The sequence below is a fragment of the Hyperoodon ampullatus genome, assembly GCF_949752795.1.
Source record: "Hyperoodon ampullatus genome assembly, chromosome: 3".
Classification (NCBI taxonomy): domain Eukaryota; kingdom Metazoa; phylum Chordata; class Mammalia; order Artiodactyla; family Ziphiidae; genus Hyperoodon; species Hyperoodon ampullatus.
The window spans coordinates 154872143-154884448 of record NC_136916.1 but is presented as its reverse complement, the minus strand read 5'-3'; the positions used below and the strand labels follow the sequence as shown (position 1 = coordinate 154884448).

At 46.5% G+C, this 12306-nt stretch overlaps 1 protein-coding gene and 1 pseudogene across 2 annotated transcripts in view; one reads left to right on the top strand and one right to left on the bottom strand.

Moving 5' to 3' along the window:
- Positions 1 to 12306, top strand: part of SPTLC2 (serine palmitoyltransferase long chain base subunit 2) — a 113944-nt gene that overhangs the window by 13821 nt on the left and 87817 nt on the right. The window lies entirely within an intron of this gene.
- LOC307050846 (protein transport protein Sec24C-like) lies at positions 3137 to 6883 on the bottom strand (annotated as a pseudogene). Its single transcript has 2 exons — positions 3652 to 6883; positions 3137 to 3578 (listed from the first exon to the last, which is right to left on the bottom strand). The product of its transcript is annotated as a protein transport protein Sec24C-like (transcript).

The following is a 12306-nucleotide window of genomic DNA, read 5'->3' as shown; positions in this document are numbered from 1 at the left end:
TTGATTGATTGCTGAACACTGTGAATAAAAAACCTTCAGAGGGCTTCCCTGGTGGCGCAGTGGTTGAGAGTCCGCCTGCCAATGCTGGGGACGCGGGTTCGTGCCCCGGTCCGGGAGGATCCCACGTGCCGCGGAGCCTGCGCGTCCGGAGCCTGTGCTCTGCAACAGGAGAGGCCACAGCAGTGAGAGGCCCGTGTACGGCATTAAAAAAAACAAAACAAAACACCTGCAGAGACTAAAGTCAATGTTGTTTTTGCCTTTTGCTGTCTTAGATATGGCAAGGGCCTGAGCACCTCCATCTAACCAGGGTTTGAGCTGGGTGGGCTGGGCTGAGTTGTTTTTTTTTTTTTTTAATAAATTTATTTGTTTATTTTTGGCTGCGTTGTGTCTTCATTGCTGTGCGTGGGCTTTTTCTAGTTGCGGCGAGTGGGGGCTACTCTTCATTGCAGTGCGGGGGCTTCTCATTGCAGTGGCTTCTCTTGTTGCGGAGCACGGGCTCTAGGCGCGCGGGCTTCAGTCGTTGTGGCACATGGGCTCAGTAGTTGTGCCTCCCGGGCTCTAGAGTGCAGGCTCAGTAGTTGTGGCACACGGGCTTAATTGCTCCGTGGTATGTGTGATCTTCCCGGACCAGGAATCGAACCCGTGTCCCCTGCATTGGCAGGCGGATTCCTAACCACTGCATCACCAGGGAAGTCCTGGGCTGAGTTTTTAGGTAAATTCAGTTCACTCTAGTGAGTACAGCGTCTCAAGGATAAGATCCATTGTGTGTTTGTTGTAGGCCCCTCCCTCTGGTATGACTTTACCTCTTAAGCATTGTAAGACTGGTTGATTTCAAGTCACCTTTCTAGTCCATCTCCCCAGCTTCTCCAGCACTTAGTAAACGTCCTATGCAGAAAGCTGGTCACTTATCTGGGACTCTTCATACTAACCTATATAGCTGTTATAGAGTCTGTTGGTTTTTCTTTCTCTTGGTAGAGTTTCTCTGCCTCTGGCAAGTCCAGTTATGATCAGTTCCTGTTCAAACTCTGCAAATACCACAAGGAGAGAAAATGACTAGCAATTTCAGCTCACTAAGGAAAGGCTTTTCCCTCTTGGGAATTTTAGGTCATCTTGTCCTCTTTGCATGGAAAACAGTTCTTCATTGTCTTTAAAACGACTTCTTGTTTTGAGTAATCTGCTTAGTTTTATGTAGTTTTTCTGTGAAAAGTGATGGCTTGCCTCTACATATTACCTCCAACTTGGAAGCAAAAGCCTCAATATTGTTTTCTGATTTTTTTGTTTTTGTTGCTATAAATGTGACATTTAAATAAACAAGATGGAAATGATTTCTCTTTGTGAAGTCTGGAGATAGACAGGTAGTCCTGGGCAGGTAGGTTATGAGGTATCTTCTTTGTTGTCTTGCAGTCTTTGAGGATGTCGTCTTCAGTTAGCATCTTCAACCACATCTATGTCCTAGGCCACAGGCAGAAGGAAAGAGAAGTGAGGGAAAGCAGTTGCTGTTTTAAAGGATGTAATCCAGCCCTGGTACTCATCATTTCTGTTCATTTCCTACTGGCCCAAATTCCTCACACGGTTACCTTTTGCTGCAAGAGAGATTGGGAATGTGGACTGTAGCTGGGTAGCCTTGTACCCAGCTAAAACTGAGAGAGTCTATTACTAATGGGAACTTATGGAGAATATATACAAGGGGCAAGTTAGCTGTCTCTTCCACAGTACGACATGAGGAAAAGCTCTAACTAGGGGTTTGTTTTTTTTTCTTCCGGAACAGTCAATTTTCCTAAAAATTTTTTTACATTTTATTTTATTTTTTTGGCTGCTTTGTATGGCTTCCAGGATCTTAGTTCCCCGACCAGGGATTGAACCCAGGCCTATGGCAGTGAAAGTGTGGAGTCCCAACCACTGGACCGCCAGGGAATTCCCTACATCTTAGTTTATTTCTTTGCAAATTAAAGGTGCATTGAAGGGCTTCCCTGGTGGCGCAGTGGCAGAGAGTCCACCTGCCGATGCAGGGGACCACGGGTTCGTGCCCCGGTCTGGGAAGATCCCACATTGCCGCGGAGCGGCTGGGCCTGTGAGCCATGGCCACTGGGCCTGTGCGTCCGGAGCCTGTGCTCCGCAACGGGAGAGGCCACAACAGTGAGAGGCCCGTGTACCGCAAAAAAAAAAAAAAGGTGCATTGAAAAATAAACTAATGAAGAGAAATGAGAGGTCCAGAGCAGGGGTATCCCAGGCTGGGAGAAGGCAAGCCTGGCCACCATCGAGCCTAGCCCTTGTCCTGCCGCAGCCAGGTCAGGTTGGGAGATAACCGTCAGCCACTCTTTCAGTACGAAAGCCTGAGTGGTGTCCTGGCAGGAGAGACTAGCCACCTCTGCCTCTCTCCCCAGCAACCCCCAGCTTGGAGAGCAGTGTTTCCAGCAGGAGCTCAGAGTGGGATGCGGGCTGGCTCTGTGAGGTACTGCAAGTTGATGGCCAGGCTCCCTACAGAACCATCCAGTGTTGGGGCCTCTCCAGCTGGAAAGGAGGCTGATACCTCTCCCAGGTGTTAATACACTTTACAACTCTGTTCCCAAGCTCATTCATCTCTGATAATGTTCCTCTGTCCACCAAGCGATCACCAATCATTGCAGGAGAGAGAAAGAACAGTGGAAGCAGAGCGAGAAAGCTAGTCAACCACCCTTAGTGACTCTTGAGTTGGCTATTGACTTCCAGGCCCTAGAAGACTGACCCCTTTTCTCTCTACTGTGTATGGTCTGTACCCGACCCTTGTGCACCTGTATGTATGTTTATCCCTAATAGAGGAAGTTGTTGATTACACTGAGATGAATTAGCAGCCCCTCCCCCTGGGACCCTTACTCCTTCCCGCCTGCCCTTCTCTTCTTGGAGGCTGGTCCAAAGGGACACGTAATATTGCGAGGGTCTGGGTGGCTCCAAATCCTCCAACACCAAATCATATACAATGAACTGAGAAACTACATTCATTACAACAGGATTAGTAGGAAAAGGAGGGTAAAGTGAGGGGATAGGGGCACCTTCCAGCAGCAGGACGTGACAGAGTGGTAGGGTACTTGAGCCCAGAAGAAAGTGTCTCCTTATACCTCCCCCTTCCTCCAAAGAGACTGAGGTCAGCTTACATGACTTATAAGATATGGAACTGTCCCAATTTCTCTGCTATCCTGGGGTACTTTCTGGAAGCTGGCCTGGACCCTATGCTGTTTACCCACTTGCTATAGCTTGGTAGCTGCCAAATCTCCTTGTGCATATGACAGACAGGGTCCAGGGTCCACGTCGGATTCTCCCCCACTCAGCCTCTTGTCTTCCGCTGGGAAGTGTTTGAACAGCATCTCCAGCTTGTCCTCTTATTTCACCATGATAAGCTTCAGGTACCGTCATCTCTGTGCCCTCAAACCATCCACGAGGCCTCGCACCTTCTTGGACAGCAGATTATCCAGAACTGGCAGAACGCTCCAGCCACTGGTGATCTGACTGAAGGAGGAGACGCCGAAGAGGCTCTGGACAACACCCTGCTGGACACTTGTTCCCACGTAGAGGAAGAGGTTGAGCCCATTCTCCAGCAGATATTGGGTTGGCCAGAAAGTTCGTTCAGGTTTTTCCATAAGATGTTATGGAAAACGAACGAACTTTTTGGCCAACCCAATATATATCCCCATTGTTTAGATGCTCTTCAGATGCTCGAACTGCCTGTGGTTCAGTGGTATTCTCAATGGGGAGACTTGGTTAATGGTAGGAGCTGAGGATAGAAGAAGACATTGGTCTCAGCCATGTCCGTGGAGGTAACTAGCTGTTGGACACAGGCACGGTCATCAGTAGTGACTTCAGCTCCAGGCTGCAGGACGTCACTCTTCAACAGAGAGTTCAGGTAAACTGGGAGTAGCTTCATGCACTCAAGAAGGATCACCTGTCCCACAGAGCAGGGGCTGGCACAGTTCTTTCTGTAACAGGCCAAGATCTGGGCACACTGAGTGATGGGAGTGTCACAAATAATATTCACAGGGCTGTTCAGGAGGTCCCGGTATGCAAACTTGGCCATGTAGTTGGTGAGCGCGTCAGTCTCACAGTTTCAGTACAGATCAGCCAGCGGGATGCACAGTTGAGGGCCAGGTTGTGGATGCGGAGCCATCGCTGCCCTGCGCAGCTGGGGTAGAGCAGGGCACACGGCAGGAGGGCTCCACTCTCTTCACTGAGCCGATCGTCATGCTTGAACTCCACAGTCACCGTCTCGTCCCCCTCCAGCCCAGCCAGCTCCACATCTTCTGTGTTGCTCACGTAGAAAGCCCCAAAGAAATCTACAGCACGGACACCAGTGCTTGTTGGGACCCTCTTTACAGCATCAAAGCCAGTGACCTTGTGTACATTCTGACCCAGGTCACTAAGGAACCATTCCTGGTCATTCTCCACCTGAAAGCAAGCATATTTATAGACAGAGCCACCACTTAGCTGGGGTATAACAGAGAGCATGGCCACTTCCACATACTGGCTGGGGAAGAGGAAGAGGTCTACACAGCAGCCTTGGGCCACACACTCTTTGGCCAGTGTCTGATAGGCACCTGTCTGAGGCTGTAACAGAGTCTCCTCCTTGTCTGTGTTGATCAACTTCCTGTCGTCTCTGTTCTTCGGTTTCCCTGGCACCTCTGCGATGGGCAGGGAGGTGTGGAACAGAAATAGCTTCCCTGCACACTCAGCAGCCTTCAGAGCCTCCATGCCAGCCTGGATAACAGGAACAAATACTGTCTCCGTCTCCCTTGTGTCTGCACATGTTTCTGGAATCTGATCCAATAAGCCGGTGATGACTGCCCGAGACTCATTGACGTTGACCAGGAAGCCATCCAGCAGTGGCACAAACATGTCACCCACATCAGATACAACCATCACCTGTGGCTGGGCCAGTGAGCTCTTCACATTGTAGAAGCAGAGTACCTTACTATAGGTGACAAAGCCAACGTGGATTGCTGACTTTTCTGCCCTGCCCTCCTGAGGCAGAAAGTCTGACAGGGACTTGAGCTCCTCACAGAGGAGCCTTACAAGACCACTCCTGATGCCATTGTAGGAGACATCCATCACGAAGATAAGGCAGGAGGGCTGGGGACCTTACTGATCTTGCAGTAATCTACAGTGGCCAAGAATTCACAAGAGCCCAGGGATAGCTCAGGACAGTCATAAGCATCCACACATTTGCCAGTATGATCCGGATGTTGAAAATACGGGGCGGGGGGCGGGGAACATCATTGATACAGCTACAAAAGCAGCACTGGAAACGCCTCCCTCCCTCAATGAACTGCATGAAGGGGCACATGTATGCTTTGCAGCGACTGCAGCGTGAAGGGCCAGATTCCCCGTGGTCAGCGATATATGGTGAAGCCTCCTCTGGGGGCAGGCTTGCCAGCAGCTTGATGGCAGCTGCCAGGGGCTCCTGAGCCTGCTAGACACGTCAAATGTGCAAGGGATATTATAGGATGTGCATCAGATATATCGGGGACTTGCATTCCCATGGTCTTTCACCAGGAAGTTGGTGTTGACTAAGGGTGGCACCTGGCCCCATACACCAGTAACCAGTGGCTCTGAACCCTGGTTGTTCCTGTCATCCTCAGTAACCTGAATAGGGCTCGGGATGGCATCAGGGTACAGGCACTTAGGAGGCAATAGTTGAGGTGTCCCTGGCTGGCTGCCTCAAGTGTCTGCTCCTGGGTAAGGACTTCCATAATTGAGCTGAGGGCCCTGGGCTGGTCCAAAGGAACCATTTTGTTGCAGCTGGTAGCCTGGCTGCTGGGAGGAGTGCATAGGTGGTGGTGGTCCTGGGAGCCAGTCATTTGGGTGCCAGAGGGCAGAGCTTGAGGAGGTGAGGACACTTGGTTGGGCTCGCTCCCTGGGGGCCCCCCAAAACTCTGTCCAGGCAGGAGTGGACCAGTCATCGAAGGCATTCAAGGACCCCCTGAAGCTGGGGGTATGAAGCTGGAGGCCTGTGGTGGGACAGATTGCTGGGAAGGCTGGGCCCCAGGATGACCCTGGGCCTGGCTAAGGGGAGGAGCCTGGCCCTGAGGGTAGGAGCCTGGCCCTGAGGGTAGGAGCCATGCAGACTGGTGTTAGGGAAACTTCCTGAGGCTGAGGCAAGTGATGTTGGTGGACCATAGCCTAGACCCGGAGCAGGAGGCACTGGGGCCACAGCACCACTGATCTGCATTCTGGCCAGCTGAGCAGTCACCTGTGTACTTGTCAGGGGAGGGCCATAGGGCTGAAGCACAGCTGGCTGGCTGACCACGGGAACCAGTGGGACTAACCCAAATGGCTGAGACCCAGGGAACCTCTGCATCTGAACAGTGGAGCTTGGCCCATTCTGTACCTCTCCTTGGCCAAGGTGGCCATATGCTGTCTGGCCACAAGGGCCCTGTGCTGTTGAGGTTGGAGGTGGCCCTGGAGAAGGTGGGATTCTTGAAACACCTGGGGGAGGGGTTTGCCCATAGCCTGGCACTGGGCCACTGGAGGCTCCACAGGGGATGGGGCTGTGGGTCCCGGTTGCCCACCACAGCCAGATTGATGACACCCTGGGTGGACAGGCTGAGGCTCCCCAAATGGCAGCACAGGTGGGGCTGACTGACTTGGTTTCACCCGGCTCCCGATCCAGGTTCGACTTCATTCCTAATGTCAAGGCTCCCAGGCTCCACTTCCAGTTCCCTTAAAATCTTGTATTAAGGCTTCCCTGGTGGCGCAGTGGTTGAGGGTCCGCCTGCTGATGCAGGGGACACGGGTTCGTGCCCCGGTCCGGGAAGATCCCACATGCCGCGGAGCAGCTGGGCCCGTGAGCCATGGCCGCTGAGCCTGTGCGTCCAGAGCCTGTGCTCCGCAACGGGAGAGGCCACAACAGTGAGAGGCCCGCGTACCGCAAAAAAAAAAAAAAAAAATCTTGTATTAAATAGTCTATTACTTGCCCTTTAGTTTGTGATTTTTCTGCTGTGAAAAGTTAGTCTTGTTTAACAGTTATGAGCATGTTCTCTGTAGTTAGATGAACTTAGCAGACAGATACTGTCTGAATTTTGATTTGAGGCCTTTTATTGCCCTTTTAAAAAAAAATACTAGTTCTGACTTTTTTTCTCTTTTGGCTCTATCTTCATGGGTATTATTGAGAACCTGGGAAGAGGTTAGTTATAGCGGGCAATTAGAATCTGATGTCCCTTAATATAGGGAAGTAAGTACTTAGGATTTTGAACCAGGTATCCCTTATCCTAGATAAGACAGTCCACAATGTTCCAAATGCACAAAATTGACAAAGTGGGGAACCATTTTTTAAAATTTGCTAAAGACGTAAAAGTTTGCAGGCTATGCCAACATATAAAAACCTGTTCAGTAAGTGCAGAAATGAAGTTCTAAGAATTTTAACGTAGAGTCTGTATCTGTTAAATTTCTTTCAGTTGATAGCAACTGACTCTAGCTAAACAAAAAGGTGATTTGTTGCAAGGATGATAGGTATACAACAAAAGAAAAGGAAAAAGTAGGGAGGAATTGATGAACAACTCAGGAAAGGTAAAATGTCAGGAAATAATACAGCGCTTGACACCTTGGCAACAGGAATTTATGGACCTTTTCTCCAGGACGTTGGCAGTCCAGTGTCCTTCAGACTCCTTCCCCACTGAAATTTTAAATCCCCACGAGAGAGGGTTGTTGGGTTCATTTTGGCATAGGTGCCTACCGCTGTGCCAGTCAATTATGACCCAGGAAATCGGTCATATTGCACAGATGTGACCACCAGGGACCCACCCCTGATATAAGGGAGTATTCCCAGAGAAGGGAGACTGATGCAAACTGGGTTGCCTTTCCAGTTCGTGTCAACTACAAAGCCAGAGTGCAGGGCACGGTGTTAACAGGCCTAGAACATGTTAGAGGTGGAATAGAGCTCAGAAAAAGATGTGGAATTTGTGGCAGAGCTGCACTGGTATGCAAATCTCCTATTACATCCGTCTTTCATACCCTGATGCTTATCTAGAGATAGGGAAGTGCTACAGAGCTGTGAGTGGCAAGTGAAAATAATAACTCCTGTGCAGAACATCACTGCCCGGAGTGCACAGGATGACACTGACTGAAATCCTGCAGTGCATATATACTTGGAGGTCTGCATTTTTGAGTTTTCAGTAGGAATATGGTAATGTCAAAATATAGGTGTTTCACAGCTGGCTTTGGAAGCACTCCTTAGTCCATTCCATGTGAGTTACTTACCAACAGAAATTCCCTGATTGCAAGATAAAATGTGGACTCCCTACTTTTCAAAATTTGCCTGCCAAGAAAAAGAAGACGCTTCTGGAAATATATGTTCAGAGTGTGGCATAGCTTGTGTGATGGGCATAAAGCTCCAAACTATTTTCTCTAGTATGTGTGGTAGGCAGTAGTGAGAGGCTAGTATATTTTTAGTAAAATTCCAGTAAAGAACCATTTCAGCAGAACTTATTTTAAGGAACAACACAGCGTATCACTGGAAATGTATAGGGTTCATTTAAAGGAAAAGACATAACAGTCCTTTGATTGCTGATGCATAATGGGTGGTTCATATTGGACATTAATTTTTTAAATAATGTCCCAGACTATCTACTAGGTGGGCAGGTTCTGTTGTGATAGGCTGGTTCTGTCATCCTGCTGTCACATTAAGGGGGACTGTGTTTATTTGCTTTAAAAACTCATGCTTATATGATTTTGTATCTATGTCAGAAATGTAAGCTTCTGTTTTCCAATAATTACTTCCCCAAAATTGCATAGTTACTTTGTGTCCTTTCATGGGATTCTCGAAACCACTGCTCAGGATTATTCCTTCTAAGTCATTTTACAGTGTAATGAAAACCCCCTTTTTTTTCTTTTCTGAAACTAAAGAGAGAATACAATACATTATCCAGGACTTTCTTTTGCTACAAAGGACACTCTTAGGACGATTAGCAGAATCTAAATAAAGTACGTATTAGTATTCTAGCAATTTCCTGAGTTTGATAATTGTTCTATAGTAATGTAAAAGAATATCTTTGTTTTTAGAAATATGCACTGAAGTATTAAAAGATAAAGGTACAGTATAACTGCAACTGACTCACAAATGATTTATGAGGAAATTGTCCATCATTCACTCTCTCTCTACACACACACACACACACACACACACACACTTATTTTTTCCTGAACCAATTGAGAGTAGGTTATATGCATTATGTCTCTTTACCTCTGTCTTAGTTCAGGCTGCTATAACAAAATACCATAGATGGGGTGGCTTAAACAACAGATATTTATTTCTCACGATTCTGGAGGCTGGTAAGTCCAAGATCAGAGGTGCTGGCAGGTTCAGTTCTTTGCGAGGACCCTCTTCCTGGCTTGTAGACAGCCACTTTCTCATAGTATGCTCACATGGCCTTTCCTCAGTGGAGATCTCTGCCATCTCTTCTTATTAGAGCACTAATCACATCAAGAGGGTCCCACCCTCATGACCTAAACATAATTATCTCCCAAAGGCCCAACCTTCAAATACCTTCACACTGGGGGTTTAGGGCTTTAACATATGAATGGGGCAGAGACACAAACACTCAGCCTCTAACATTCTGCCCATGGCCCTCCAAAAAGTCATGTTTTATGGTGTGTGCTTAGTCTTGACTTTAAAAAAATTTCTTCCTTTGCCTTTTTTTTTTCCTTCTTCATTTTCTGGAAAAAATATTACTGTTCAGGCAAATGTGTCTTGGTATTCATTGGCGTTCTTAAACTTCCCTTGAATAATAATACAGAGTGTCACACTCTTGTCTGCTTAATGTGAAATTTTTTGACCTGGAGGGAGTGATATGCCAATATGTTTTCTTGATTGCCTTGTCGACAGTGTAATTCTCAAGTTAGAGTGACTGAAAGGCCTCTTAAGAGCCCTCTTGCATGGTGAATCCGGAATATGAAATATTCTGTAAGGGTTTATAGCCTGTGTTTGTTTAGAGTGAACTTGATCTCCAGTCCAGCTGAGACTAGAGGGTGTCGGATATGGGTTCTAGAAATGTTCTAATATTAATTGTGTAATCATCATAAGTTAACCCCTTCTGTGACAGAGCAAAGAGCATAATGTGTATTTTCATTTACAAATACTTGTTGAGCTCCTATAAGGTGCCACTTTCTGTAATACTAATAGTAATAAAAGGAAACGTTATATTTTTTCTTTGTTTTTTTTTTTTTGGCGACTCCACGCAGCTTGCAGGATCTTAGTTCCCCAACCAGGGATCAAACCCATGCCCTTGGCAGTGAAAGCTCGGAGTCTAACCACTGGACTGCCAGGGAATTCCCAAAAGGAAACATTATTGAGTACTTATTATTTGTTAGCACTTAATAAATACTATCCTGAGTGCTAGTTGTACAGTGAACAAAATAAGCCTGGTGCTTTCCCTTGTAGAATATTATACATGTATAAGATGGTAATACCATTATTTTTATTTGAATCATGTCAGAGATAGCATTTAGGATCTGCATTTGAAGATCAAGTAATTTTGTTTTCTCTGAGTTCTAAGACTTTTTCACCTATCAGAAGTTTGCATGTCAGTTGGTCTGTTCATTCTGACTCTGAATGATCATAGTGAACTGTGCTTTGAGGCCACATTGTAAAAGTTACTTCATAGTTGAATCTCAGTTCCTTAAAATGCATTTAATTTTATTAAATGAGGCTGTGATAGAATCACACAATATTTAAAAGCAAACTAATGATTTAACTTTCTCCTTCCTAGTCAGTCCAACCAACTGTATAAATTTACTTGGTCTTGCTGGTTTGGGTGTCTCTGAAATAAAGGTGGATCTCTTTTTAAAGAGATCCACCCACAGCATTACTGGCATATAAATCTGCCACACATTTTTTAGAGACTTAGGAGCTCCGAAAATTGCCTTACTTTTTACTAGTATGTTCAGTTGAGAGAAAATAGTGTAAACAATTTCAGAGTTACAGTGAGTTGGGTACTGGTGTGTTCTTATGGCAAAATATTTTTAGATATAGTTTTTTAAAAAGATAATCAGGGGCTTCCCTGGAGGCGCAGCGGTTAAGAATCTGCCTGCCAGTGCAGGGGACACGGGTTCGAGCCCTGGTCCGCGAAAATCACACATGCCACAGAGCAACTAAGCCCACGCGGCACAACTACTGAGCCTGCACTCTAGAGCCTGTGAGCCACAACTACTGAGCCCACGTGCCACAGCTACTGAAGCCTACATGCTTAGAGCCCGCGCTCGGCAACAAGAGAAGCCACCGCAATGAGAAGGCCACACACCGCAGGGAAGACCCAATGCAACCAAAAATAAATAAATAAAATAAATAAATTTATTAAAAAACAAAATAATCAGAATGTTATTTTTCTTGTGTTTTAAGTGCTCTTGATTTTGCTTTTTCCAGCTTAATTGCTTGCTTACATGTTATTACTAATTTTTTTTTTTTTTTTGCAGTACGCGGTCCTCTCACTGTTGTGGCCTCTCCCGTTGCGGAGCACAGGCTCTGGACGCGCAGGCTCAGCGGCCATGGCTCACGGGCCTAGCCGCTCCGCGGCATGTGGGATCCTCCCAGACCGGGGCACGAACCCGTGTCCCCTGCATCGGCAGGTGGACTCTCAACCACTGCGCCACCAGGGAAGCCCTGTTATTACTAATTTTTAAACAATTTTCTGTCTTCAGATATTGGTTCATTTTTAGCTATTCTGTTCTAAACACATTACAACTTTGCTCCTGCATGAAAGTTTAAGCAGTAAATGTTAGCACAAAATTCCACCACTGGGGAAGAGATTGATGAAGACCTAAGCCAGTTTTACAAATAGTTTTCAGAGGTTCTTTAGGCCATCAAATTGAATCATTACCAACAGATTTCATGTATCATGCCTATCCAAATGTCTTTGTCAAATACAGTAATTTGTTTCCAAACTGTCCTAACTTGTAGCATTCTAGTAGCTTTCCCAAACTAATATTTAGCTCTTCGATCAGGTTGCCTGAGAGGCCAAGAAAGAATTTTTTATTCCTTTGGAATTCTTCTTAACTCTAGTACAGTGCTCAGTAGAAAATATGTTCCTGGTAAATCGTGATTGACCATCCTCACAGCAATCAGTTGTTTCAGAGTTAAGATTAAAGTTGACACACAAACTACTTTAGTGGAATTTTTCTGTAAAACAACATTTCCATTAAAATTGACCAAAGAGTAAACAGCTTTCAGCTATGAGATCAAAGTACAGTACCTTGGTGTTTGTATGTTAAAATTTGGATATCCCTGGGCTTCCCTGGTGGCACAGTGGTTGAGAGTCCGCCTGCTGATGCAGGGGACACAGGTTCGTG